This window comes from Rousettus aegyptiacus, unplaced genomic scaffold (genome assembly GCF_014176215.1).
Source record: "Rousettus aegyptiacus isolate mRouAeg1 unplaced genomic scaffold, mRouAeg1.p scaffold_m13_p_7, whole genome shotgun sequence".
Lineage (NCBI taxonomy): Eukaryota > Metazoa > Chordata > Mammalia > Chiroptera > Pteropodidae > Rousettus > Rousettus aegyptiacus.
In genome coordinates, this window is record NW_023416310.1 from 95,631,419 (window position 1) to 95,644,824 (window position 13,406).

Sequence of the window (13,406 nt, forward strand, 5' to 3'; positions counted from 1 at the left end):
CAAAGAAAAACTCTACCAAATTTGATAGGTACTATTACTATCCCCATTTTATGAATGAAGAAACTAAGGTACAAAGAGGCTACAAAATTTGGTCAATAGGATACAGCTAATAAGTGATCTTGCCTGAATCCTCGAAGTTGAAATGCCCCTTGAGTTGACAAGCATCAAATTTCTACCTAATGGAGTTGTTAATCACAAGAGTAGCTACCAAGGGAAGAGCGTGGGCTGCCTTAAGTCTGGGCTGCTCATACATCTTGGATAGAGGCAGAAGATTAGCCTGGGTGACCTCTAGTCATTCTGACAGCCCCAAGGTATGCATGCCCAGAGTTCAGGTGCCAAATGGGGAAGTGTAACTCGAAGAAAACAGCCTTTCATATATCTCCACATTGATCCTCTTGGTCATTTTAATAGTTTATCCCCATAAAATGTGCAGTTTTGCCTTAACCAGAGGGAAGAACCATTTGGCAGAGTGGAGAGAACTTTCTTTGTCCCCCAGCATGGCCAGGACACTCACCCATCACCACACTCTCCTATATGGAGCCCACCACTGCCCTTTGCACCTTTGATCACCTCATGTGAAGAGTTTCATGAGGCAGGACCTAAAGGAGGGCATGATAAGTGGGAGCTAAGACAGGTTCCCCAGGGAAGTAAAGCACCTGCTAAAGCAGAGATTAGAAAAAAGGAGAGATGGTCCGTTCTCACAGTGGAATACTATGCTGCTGTTAAAAAGGAAAAGAGAGCTATACGGGCAGACTAGGAAGATGCAGATAATATAAACAAGGCACACAATAGGATCTTCACACTGATATTTATGTGAACACCACACACACACTCACACATGAAGCCAGCAGAACCACCTGGAAGGACGACTCCAAACTACTACTATCGATGACTGGGCATATGGATGGGGTCAGGGGTTAAGGGGCAGAGTGGGGGAGTGTGTTGCATTAATGGTATACTTTTACTTTCTCTGTATTAATGACAACAATCAGGTGTTAATTTTTAAGGATAAAGTTACTTCTATTTATGAGTAACAAAAATAAATATTAAACAAGAGAACATAGAGGTCCATCCTGAGCCCTGGGAACTCTGTGGGGTAGACCCCTGGCAATGCCATCTTTGCAGATTTTTCTAACTGGTACTATGGTCCCATTGCTCTTCTACAGTTGCTTTCTCTTCAGCTTGCCATTCCAATGACAGTCTCTTACTTGGTCAACTGGCTATCTTCCAGTAAGGGAGTGTCCCATAGAAGATGGATTTGGGAGCTGCCAGCTCCAACTGATGCAGGAGATGACAAAGCTCATTTGAGAGGGGAAAACTGCCAAAGGTACTCCTTGGAGGTAGGGGTGGGGAAGGGAGTGGCACTGCTGTTCAAAGGCTCTGACTTTCCTGTGTGTCTATGTGTTGTTCCGGAAGCTGAGAAATGGAATCTGACAGACCAAGACCTGAAGAGAAACAATAGTGCTTTGTGGTCAGAACCTTATTCCAGGAATCCCAAAAGCTAGGGGTAAGGGTCCACTTGTAGCATTATATGCAGAACTGTCCCTTCCAGTGAGGACCTGATAATAGCAAGTTAATAGCCTGCATGATGGGCACAAGGTGACCTGTCATGCTCCAGGGAGGAACTGTTGAGCCACTCTATGCTTCCTCTTATTTATGTTTTCTTAGATCTTTATAGTTTATAAACAGCATAATGTCCCAAAAAAAGAACATGAGCTAAGAGGACAGAGAATGCAAGTGGATTCTCAGCTCCACCACCCTTGCTAAGCCTGTTTCCTCTGCTCTAAAATGGGAATAATAGTATTTACCTCACAGAGTTTTTTGGTGAGAATTAAATCAGATAATACAGAAAAGTCTTGAACCCTGTACCTGGCACATGTAGTCAATGGTTATTATTGGTTTTATAAATAATAATGAGATCCAAGATGTGAATAGGGTAGGTGACTGAGCTTTTTGGCTCGCCGACGTCACACATTCACTAGCTTACACATCTCAAACATCTGAATCTCAGCCTCCAGAATTAGAGGTCTTCCAGAAGACCTGTGTCCACCCAAATCCTGCATGGTTGAGCTATTACTACATTCGAAAATGATTACCTGCATCTAAAGTAATTTAGTAAGGCCCTATGTGCATATGCCCTTGTGTTGCCTACTGTACACAGAGATCGAGACGAATGAAATTCCTTCTCTTCACCCAGGCCTGGCTATCTTGAATCTTTCTAAAGCCTTTAGATTCAGGGATCCTTTTATTCATTTTTTTTTAACTTCTGCTCCTGTTTTCCTCAGTCTCGTTAAGAGAAAGTGAGTTTCTGGGGGTAGGAAGTTTGAACTGAATGGGCCATTAGCAGCATAACAAAGCAAAAGGAATTTTCCAGGTCACCAGCCAGCAACTTTAGAGTAGTATTTAAAATTCACTGGCTTAGTGGGAGAGAAAAAGGTTGGTCAGGAGAGGGTGGGGAAGGATTTCTCCTAGCTAATGGGGAAGTGGGAAACACCCTTTTTTTATGGCTAGCAAAACCAGTAAACACTATAACACACTGTGTGGTTTCTAGGCTGATCTTTTATCATTGTACTTGGAAGATATTGAAAAAAAAAGTCTATCTGCTGAATCCATAAATAAAAGTTTCTCCCTTGGCTTCATATCTAGGGAACATGTGGATCCCTACTCTGGCTTCAACCATGATTTGCTAAAATATAACATACCCATAAATTTCTTCTGAGCCCACTGAACACACATACACACACACACACACACACACACGCACACACACACACACTCATACACAACCTTCCAGCTGTTGCAGAGTTGAGAAAAGGAGCTATGGTCATGTTATGTTTCCCTCACCCCATGCTTGCATTTTTAAAATTTATTTCTTGGCAGTCTGGAAGTCATTGGGGAAGGCAGTTTCAACATTTAATTGGTAAGCAGATCCGTTTTAGTGGAAATGTTCTTCTAGGGATCACCTTTGCTGCTGAAGGAAGAACGACCAGCAAAAAGTCCTACTGAAATTTGGTAGCTGGGCCTTATCACCTCCCTATACCACTCTTTCCTCTCCTACCATGCATTGCTCCAGAAACTTTCATAGCCTTATGCCCACCTACATAGGCCTTAAAATTCCTACAACCTCTTTTGACACTGAGGGCCCAACCAAATTGCACAAGGCTGTTTAAATAGTAGTTATACACATTTTCAGGATTTTCCAAACTCTTTAAAATTCAGCAGAATCCTTTTAAAGGAATATAAAATATGAAAAACGTTAAAACTATTGTTTCAGATTGAAGCCAATCTCGATGTTGCTCAAAAGTGTTCCTAGGATTTAAAGTTTGAAAAAATATCACTGTTTTAGAAAATCATTCTATGACTACTGTAAGTCTATTTTGGCAGTATAATGAAGTCCAACTGCTCACTATGCCTATAGAACTCTTTTGGACCCAGCCCCACCTACCTGAGCTCCGTGCAGTTATTCCCATCGCGTCTACTCTCTGGATTTCATCCTCCGTTTTGTTGGTGCAGCTCCTCCACTAACTTCCTGGGAAGAGATACATGGGAGGTATATTTTTTGAGACCTTACATATCCAAACACATCTTTCCTTTTATTCTTTTTTTTCCACATTTTGATTGGTAGTTTTGTTAGGTATAAAATTCTAGGTTGTAAATTATTCTCCAACAAGCCTAGGCCTCTCCAGTGTCCAGGTCTTTGAACTAGAAGCACCCTTTTGCATGGAACACTTGCCCTGCAACCCACGCTTATATAGCTAATACCTCATTATTCTTGTCGGGGAAATTTTTCTGCCCAGCCACCTATCCCTCCCTCCTAGTTGGGTAGATATCCCTTCTAGTCACTCCCGCAACACCTGGGGCTTAGCCCCTCGCTACACTTATTACACCCTATTATTATTATCTGCTTATTTGTGTCTTCCACAAGACTATGAGTGTGAGAGCTAAAAATACAGAGCCACAGTGTCACTCAATAAATATTTGTAGAACAAAGGAATAAATGAAAAGTTATGATGTTTGTTGTTGTTGTTGTTGTTGTTTTTCCAGATACAATCACCTATAAAACGTTTGACAAATGCCTTTCCCAGTTGGTGTGTGCTCTGGATTTGGGGGCTAGAGAACAGGATTGGTCTGGGGAAAGAAATGCCACCTTGATACTAGGAACATAGAAAGAACCCTTATAATTTCTTGTCCAATATCTGCTTTCCACGAGGAAAGCAATCAGGTCTGCCTGCTCACTGCTATGTTCCCAACAACCAGACCATACTGAAAGCTTAACAAACAGCTATTGAATGAATTAACTGGTCCAGACAAAGGGAATCCTATGCATTGTATCACCACGAAAACTAAGTGAGAAAAAGTCCATAAACTGTCTTACCATCTTGGGCAAAAGGAGAGTTTGGGATGAAAACTCAGTTCATCATCTCATCCCACCCCACCTCAATAGCAAACCAGAACCCTCTCCTAATTCCTTGTTCCAGATATAGTCATTCCCTTCTTTGGACACCTGGACTTGAAGCTCTGGAATTATGTGGCTTAAACCCTCTGTTTCTTTTCAATCATCAAGTCCCGATGCTTCCTCTCCCTTTACAGAATCTTTCACTTAGCCTCCTTACTGGCATATTCCTCTTGCCAGTACCCCCACCGAGGCCCCCATCACCCAGACCTAGGTTTTTACATGGCTCCCTACTTCACTCTAAGTCATTTGAACTCCTTGGTCAGATTAATCTCTCTGAAGTATTACTTTTCATAATGTCTTTAAACTACCCAAACACTTTCAGAGTTACTTCGTTTCCTTTCACATTAAGTCCTAACTCCTCTGCCAGTTTTCAACCTTCAGAATTACTCCTAATGCTCTGTTTTTTCCTCGCTACACACATCAGCTCGCTTATCACAATACATAACTCACTCTGATTTGACAAGATGTTTCACTGTCCCGGAGCAGACTTCTACACAACTTGTACATACTTTTCTCTGGATTGTTCTCCCTATCCCTCTCTTAGTTCAAGCCATCCTTCCAGACCTGGTTTAAATCTTTCCTCCTCCAAGATGCCTTCGTTAACAACTTCAAGCCTTGCTGATCCCCTCAACTTTAAAATCCAAATAGTTCTTATCATTTTTGTAGCCCAATTAAATCTGGATGGGTGCCTTATATAAGACACTATACAGTCTACATAGGTTAGTGTGGTTTTCCTCAACTACCCAGGCTGCTCCTTGATGGCAGAGATGTAAGGATGTCCTGTTCTTGCACCTGAAAGCCCCTTAAGAGGTCAGCACATACTAGTATTCAGGAGGGAATAAGAACGCTGCATTCAGAAACAGACAGACCTGGGTGAATCCCAGTCCTAGCAATTGCTGTGTGGGTCTGGGCAAGTCATTTAGACCCCCTCAAGGCTCAATATCCTCATCTGTAAAACTGGAATAATAACAGTGATACCTCGTATGGTTGTTGTTAAGATTAAATGAGATAATGCTAAGCAAAGCAATTAGCACAGTGCTTTGATACACAATATATGTTAGCTAATGTTATAGGGGACGCTAATCCCGGTTCCTAGAGTTGAACTTTGGCCTTGATTTTGTTTCAGACTTTCCGTCACTGAGTCAGCCTTGCAAACAGTGATTTCCTTCTACTCCCTACCTCTGTGTCCACCCTTAGCTGATCAAAGTATACCTCTGTAGGCAGTGGCTAGGGGCAAGTTCCTTCATGCAAGGTCATCTCAGGCTCCACTTTGTCACCCCTCCTGCCCTCAGCACTCCTGGGTTCAGTGCTAAATTGTTTGGGTGGGGGCTTTTGGTTTGTGAACCTTCTTTCTTTCATGTTTTCTTTATCATCATCATTGTAATATAAAAGGATTACATGCTCTTTTTTAAAAAAAAAAAAAAAAGTACAGGAGAGTGTAAAGCAAAGAGCAAAAGTCTCACTCCCACCCAAACCTCCATTCCTACTCTTCGAAAGTAATCAGCAGTTTCTCATGTGTATTTCCAGACAGCAATCATGGCTATAGAAACATATATACACATGTACACTGTTCTGCTTGCTTTAGTCACTTAACGATCAATCTTGAATACTTTTCTATATCCACCCTGAGAGATCAACCACACACTGGTTAATGGCAGCTTAGATATCTTTTGTAGAGAGCAACCATCATTGATTTCATCAGTCTCCTACAGATGGGCATGTAGGTTGCTACTACTAAAACACTGTGATGAACATAAAACACTGTGATGAACACTATCTATCTATCTATAAATATACATTGATAGATAGATAGATAGATGATAGATAGATAGATAGATAGATAGATAGATAGATAAATAGATAATCTGTGGACCCCTTAAGTCTTTAAGGTTTCTGACTGCCAGAGTATACCAGACTGGGAATGATTCTTCATATTTGGTTCTACCTTCTGAGTTCGCCACCTACACATAGCATTCAGTCCTTGGACCCACTGACTAACTGGTCAGCAGCATGACCACCTTCCTCCTCACCTTAAAATAGAAGAAAGAGGTCACTAGACTATTTCCTCATGGTCCCACCCAAAGGGAGTTCACAGAACCCACGTTTCTCCTTTACTCTGGAAACACAGAGGAAATCCCAAGCATTGGGAAATAGGATTACAGAATCCAGCTGTGTTCTCAGGTAGCCCTGAGGAAGGCCCAGAGAAGGAAGGAAACACGTTTTTGGTTCATGAGACACAATCCCAGCTGTTTTCAGTGGGGCTGGGAGGGATGGATGTGAGTGTGACAATAAGGACAGTAGCTGAGGCAGCTTCAGGTGGTGGCTGGGAGGAGGTGAACACACAAGGCTTTCATCAGCAGTGACTTGGCATTATTATCCTAGCCCACATCCGTCCCTTTACGCTGAGTCTTTTCTCAGGCCAAGGACAGGATGGAATGGCAGGAACTGGGACTGCTTATCTGCAGCTCAGCCTGACTCATGCAGGACCCCAAGCCAGCCATTTACTGTACCCTGGGAGAAGCCTCAGGGGTCTAGAGGAAGCCAGGCTGGAAAAAGGTGCTCTTGGGCTATAACCAAGTTGCTTGCTTATAGCTCTGGGATCCACAGTGAGTTATCAAACCATCCTAAGCTTCAGTTAGTCCATTCCTCGCTGTAAAAAAGCAAAAGCAACACCAGCAGTCCCTGTCTTCTGCTGTCCTTGGGAGCAGGAGGCATACCAAGGGCTTAACACAGGGCACAGCATTCTATAAGCAGCCGATGAATCTTTGATGTTTGTTTCCCTGATATCTCCCCCCTGCCTAGCACTGTGTCCAATTCAGATAGGTGCTTAATTTAAACTTTTTTTTTCAATGAATGAAATAACCTCTTCATTTCTAGAGGGCAGATAAGAAAATTGCAAAACGACCCCCAAGTTCTCTCCAACCTCCTGCCACTTCATTCTTTTCTTTAAAACTGTGGCAGCTTAGTGATAATATGGTTTGGTTTGTTTTACACTTGAGTTTTTATTTTGTTTTTGTCTTCTCTGTCTCTGGCTTCCTAAGAGAAAAGATATTCTATTCCCCCTGGCTTGTCCTCAAGAGCTAGCCACAGAAAACGAATAAGCTCAGGGCCACGATCCCAGAATGCAGCCTCACCTCAGAGTTTCTAAAGAGAAACTGAGCCGCAGGACCATGAAATATCAGAGGAGAGAGGAAAGAAAATTCATGTATGTATTCAATAAATATATATATGGAGTATCTACTGTTTCTGGAAGTGAAACCAAAAGCTTGCTACTTGGCCCCTCCATTCTCTTACCATGCTGGCATATGCCTCACCCCCTCAGAGCCTAGCCTCCACCTCTCTATTGAATAAACAGCTTCCCTGTATGTATGTGGTCCCCAGGAGTTCCCACTGTTCATCTAGGTGCCCTTTCCTCCACTCTTGTTCCTCACTGCCTCCCTCGGCACCTTTCCTCTCCTTTGTTTCTCTGGATGGCTACACTCTTCTGTCCTCCGCCCACCTACCGTCTCAGTTCCCAATGCTTACCTTCTGTTATGGGCTGAATGGCATCCCCCTAAAATCCATATGTGGAAGTCCTAACCCCTCGTACCTCAGAAAGTGACTGTATTCGGAGATAGGGTCTTTCAAAAATAATTAATGAGATCATTAGGGTGGGCCCTAGTCCAATAGGACTGACGTCCTTATAAGAGGAAATTAGGACATAGGCAGAAGGCAGATCATGTGAAGACAGGGAGAGGAAGGCCAACTACGAGCCAAGGAGAGAGGCCTCCAAAGAAACCAACCCTGCTGACATTTTGATCTCAGACGATTAGCTTCTAGAATTGTGAGAAAATAAATTTCTGTTGTTTAGGCCATCTAGTCTGAGGTACTTTGTTATGCCAGCACTAGCAAACTAATACACTGTGTATTCTATGACATAATCATTACCCCCAAACATCCCATTCTCCTCTATAAATCCACCTCCATGGCTTAAACTATCATCCCTGCCATCCCCAATTTCCCACTTAGGTCAGCATATCCACACACTGAGACCTGGACACTCACCCACTTTCCAGCTCTGAATTCCAACTACCTGCTGGCCAATTCCTCTTGAATTATATGGCCAATTCTTAAACCTCAAGAGGTTTAGAACCACAGAATCCTTGAAGGTCAGTCCAACCACCTTGCTTTACAGATGAGGAAACTGAGGCACTAAACAAACAAACAAAAAACAGAAAAACTTGGCTCTCTTTCTGATTTCCCCATTCCTAAAAGCACCATGCATCACTCAAAAATGTGGAGTCATCTTTTATTCTGCCCTTTCTTTCACCGCTCATAGCCAATCAAAGAACTTCCACTGCATTCTAAAATCACTGTGTCTATTGTCCGGTATTTTAGTTCCATTTTGTTTCCTCCTCCCCAATACAGATTAAGTATTTCAGTATATTTATATTCAGATAAGTACTGAATTTTTAGGCCTCAGTAACCTGTTCTCTTAGAAAGGTGGGATAGCATTGAAGGTAAGGGCATAAACTCCATCTCTCACATAAATTTGGTTCTTGGTTCCACCCTGTAGCCTTAAGCAGCTTTCCTGAACTATAAAATGGAGATAAAAATGGTATCTACATCATAGGGCTTTTGCAAAAAATAAATGTAGATTTGAACCCAGTGTGGTCTGGCCTAAAAACCTTTTTAAACTATAACATGCTAACTCTTCCTCTGGGAACAGAAAGGAATTGGTTCGGTTTCTGACAGTATGATGGCCAAAATACCCTGGATAACCTTCCTAATGAGAACAATTCCAAAAATTGAATGAAGTATGTAATTTTTTTCATAAATGCTTGCTAAATAGGCAAAAAAGTACGGAATATACAGAAGCCAAAAAAGAAATAAAAAGGAAACTCTGGAACATAAGTTAGTGCATAAGACAGCTTAGACTGAGGATATCTGCCAACACTCGGTGCTTTGAAGCTTTCATTTTAATGAATACAAGGAATGAGTAGGACAGAAAATGAAGCTTAAACCCACACAAGGTAGGAAGACTAACAGAGCCTTCCCGAGGGCCCACAAAGAGTTATAACCTCTGTGTAAGGATGAATGAGAAATAAATCCATGGCACAGGAGTGGCACCAAGCAAATCTGTTTGGCCAACCTTGATACTGGACGTGGGAATAGAAATAAAATCTCCCCCTGAAAATCTGTACCTACAAACCAGGCTTTACATGAGTTTATAGAATGACTTCATTCTACCTGTACCCTAAGTAATCTGAAAAACCTCAAGCAGAAAATATAACATAAAGAGCTCCTGGTAGGAATAAACCCTACTAACTGGTAAAAGCAAATACAAATCCTTTCTGAAGGACTGCAATTTCAATCCATACCTTAAGGAATGCCAACAAAGTTCTAAGAAATTGAGCCTAAAGTTAAAAATCAAAAACCCACAAGGAAACAAGGCACCATAAGTGAGAACCAGCAGAAACAGACAGCATAGTCAAACCCATAAAAGTATGATATAGAAACTATCAAGTATACAATATGATTTGGTATATTTAATATATTTCAAGAAATGTGAACTTTAAACATTTGAGACAGGAGCAAAAGACTATAAAACACAACCATGCCGATTTGAAAAAAATAAAAACCAGGATGGATTTAATAGCAGGTTAGATACAATTAAAGGCAAAATTTATTTACTTGAAGATGGATAAGAAGAAATTTAGAAAGTAACCCAGAAATACAAAAAGATAAAGAATATAAAGAATTACATATGTGACATTGGAAGATAGAATAAGATGGTCTAATATATATTTAATCGTATTTACAGAAGAAAACAAAGAAAAGAATAAGGAAGAGGGGGTATTTATAGAGTCAGGACCAAGACTACAGTGAGGTGAGTGAGGTGCCTTAAGCATAAAATTTATTTTAGACCCTCGCTCACAGGGCCAATCCAGCATTTACACAAATTCAAGAATGAGCGCCTCTTTAAATTTAGTATCTTAGGCACCTCACTGGCTTCCTATTAATAGACTCCTACTCAAGGAAATTCTTTAGGATTAATTTCAGACAGAAGGAAAACAATCTCAGATGGATGCTCTTATAAAAAAGGAAGCCACCAGTGAACAACATTTGACTATATAAAGAAACAAGAATGATGTCTCATCTGTCCTGAAAAAAATAAAAGACAGAATGAAAACATGGGACTACAATAGAATATAGAGGGCAAGGGACTGTTCAGGTTAAGGGAGGTGAGACTTAAGAGTTTAAGTTAGAATAATTTAAGGTCCTTGTACTGCATTGCTTAAGAGGGTAAAACTGTGATTAATTTTTAAATATCTAGGAGATCCACTAAAAGAATAAATAGGCTGTAACTTCCAAGGGAATCAATGGGGGAAAAAATTAGATGGTTAAAAAAAAAAACAAAAAAAAAACTCAATCTATATAAACACAAGAAAGTAGAAGTAAAAACAGAAAGAAAAATCAGGAAGTAGGGGAGGGTATGCACGTGTAAGGGGAGGGGTTTATGGGAAATCTCTGTACCTTACTCCGTATTGATCTAAAACTGCTCTTTAAAAAAGTCTTAAAACACACACATACTCACACCCAGGACAAACAGCACAAAATAAAATAGAAAGAAATCCAATCAGTAATTTTCAGTTCTTATATAAATACATGCAAACTGAAATGTACTGCTCTGCACTGAAAAGACAAAGCTTGTCAGACTAGCTAGAAAACAAGATTCAGCGATATGTACCTGTTGCATGTAAAACAAAGGACTTAGGTGAAGTAGCTGCTAAAGTATGCCCCTGCTTTATCCAGCCAATGGGATTTCTCCATGAAGTCAAAAGAAACAAATTCGGTCATTTGAAGAGAGTTTGATAAAAGAACTATTAGTAAACATGTGCAGAGACTGTATGGAAACCACTGGGATACGCAACACACTGCACTGGGAAAAGAGTGCTCCATTATCACCTCTAGGACTAAAGGGCCAAGGAAGGCTGGACAGTCACTAGAACCCATTCTGGCTCCTTTCAGTCCATTTTCCACACTGTAGCCAGAATGACACACTCTCTAACACCCACACTCATACACACATCCAAAGCTTCAAGCCTCTTAATAGCATCCCACAGTCCTTGAAAAGGATAAAAATGAATATCCTAACATAGCCCATAAAGCCTTTTGTGATCTGTCCCCTCTGCCATATCACTAGCTTTTTCTGGGACCACAGTCCACCTCGTTGTCAGACCTTTGGTCACAGTGGCCTTCTCTTATATCCTTGGATTCACCATGCATGCGTCCTCCCACCTAAGAACCTTTGTATAATGCTGTTCTCTGCCTGAAATACTTCTCATCCCACCCTCCAAACCCACTTATACACTACTTGTCTTTGGGGGCTGAGCTTAAGTGTCGCTTACTAGTGAAATTTTCCCAAAGCCTTGACCTTCATTATATATCTTCAGAGTACTAATACCTCTCCTGCAGAGAGTACTTATCACTGTTGTTACTTTCTATTTATATTTGTGCAATTATTTGATGACTGTATGTCCCACTAGACTGGAAGCTCCATGAGGGCAAGAATGGCACCCTTTTCCTCACTGTTGTACAGTGCCTAGCACCTAGCAGAAGTACAATAAATATTGAATGAAGGAATGAAAACATCCTTACTAAAAAAAGGGCACTTTGCCCAGAAACAAATGTTATATACCCTAAGAAGCTTTACTCAGTTTCATTACGTAATTTGCATTCATTCATTCACAAGTTAACTTGACATTTATCTATATCAGACAAGAGTTAAGGGCAGTTTCCTTCAAAGGCCTTTCCTGAATATAAAAACACTCTCTGAGCTGTTTATGCAACAAGAAAATGGCGGGGGAGCCTCCAAGCCTGGGCAGCGTAAGGCATCTCAGCAAATCAGGTGGGCACTCAAGGTGGAGGACCGGAACTGTCTCCTCATGCTTGGTCCATCAGACCCCGAGCAAAACTAGATGTATTGGACAGTCAATCATGAGCTTTTACAAGGGCCCTAAAAAAGGTGGCAGGGGGCTGTAGCCAATGGCACCCAAGTGACCAAGCTCTGGCCATTTTGGCAAAGAAGGCTGAGGGAGCTGAATTTGGCTCCAGATAATTGCTAACCAGAGAGAAAAAACTCTTCCTTAAAATTCCTATTTGGGAAAGAAACCAAAAGCATTTCCTTTGATTAATAAAATCTACATCCTGTTCTCTGATTTGATTGACTGTACACGTGGATGGTGATGGCTCTATGCCTTGACTTCCTCATCCTCATCAAGGGTAAAAGGTTTTAGATTCTTTAAGAGCATCAATAATAATAATACTAGCAGTAGCAGCAATAACATTTATTGAATATCACTCTATGACAGACTCTCTGCTAAGTTCATATACATATACATATATATGTATATTCTTTTAATTGTCATGTAAATTAGCCCATGTTGGTACCTGCTTAAAACTCTCCAATGACTTTTGTAGACATTAAAATAAAATGCAAACTCTTTACCATAGCCTTCAGGGCCCTACATGACCTGGCCCCTGCCTATTTCTGCTGCCTTGTCTCATATAGCCCACTCCCTCAGTCAGTTAGTTCCAGCAGCCTCAACCTTCTTTCTGTGACTCACATAGCACCAAGCTTGTTCCTGCTATATGGCCTTTGCACCAGCTAGCGTTTCTGCCTGGAATGCTCTTCCCTCAAATCCACCTATGGCTGCCTCCTTCTGGTCATTCAGGTCACAATGACCTGAATGAGCTCAGTCGTTACCTCCCTAACTCCCCTACTACCCTAATTCCATTGCTTGATCACACTACCTTATTTTATTGCCTCCATAGCATGTGTTGCTATTTGAAATTATCTTAATGACTTGTTTGCTCTATTATTATCTGTCTCTCCTAACTGGAAGTCTAGGGCAAAGACTTATCTTTGTCTTGTTCACCCCTGAATTCTTAGTACTTAGAACATAGC

At 41.2% G+C, this 13,406-nt stretch overlaps 1 long non-coding RNA gene across 3 annotated transcripts in view; it reads right to left on the bottom strand.

Annotated features, from left to right (window-relative positions):
* The window catches only part of LOC107500882, a 273,634-nt gene that overhangs the window by 253,272 nt on the left and 6,956 nt on the right, over positions 1-13,406 (bottom strand). For 2 of the 3 annotated variants that reach the window (XR_004952060.1, XR_004952059.1), the window contains exon 2: positions 3,446-3,529. This is a non-coding gene — a long non-coding RNA (uncharacterized LOC107500882). Of the gene's footprint in view, positions 1-3,445; positions 3,530-8,500; positions 9,520-13,406 lie in introns of those variants that run through there. The other variant, XR_004952061.1, reaches the window with a different exon arrangement.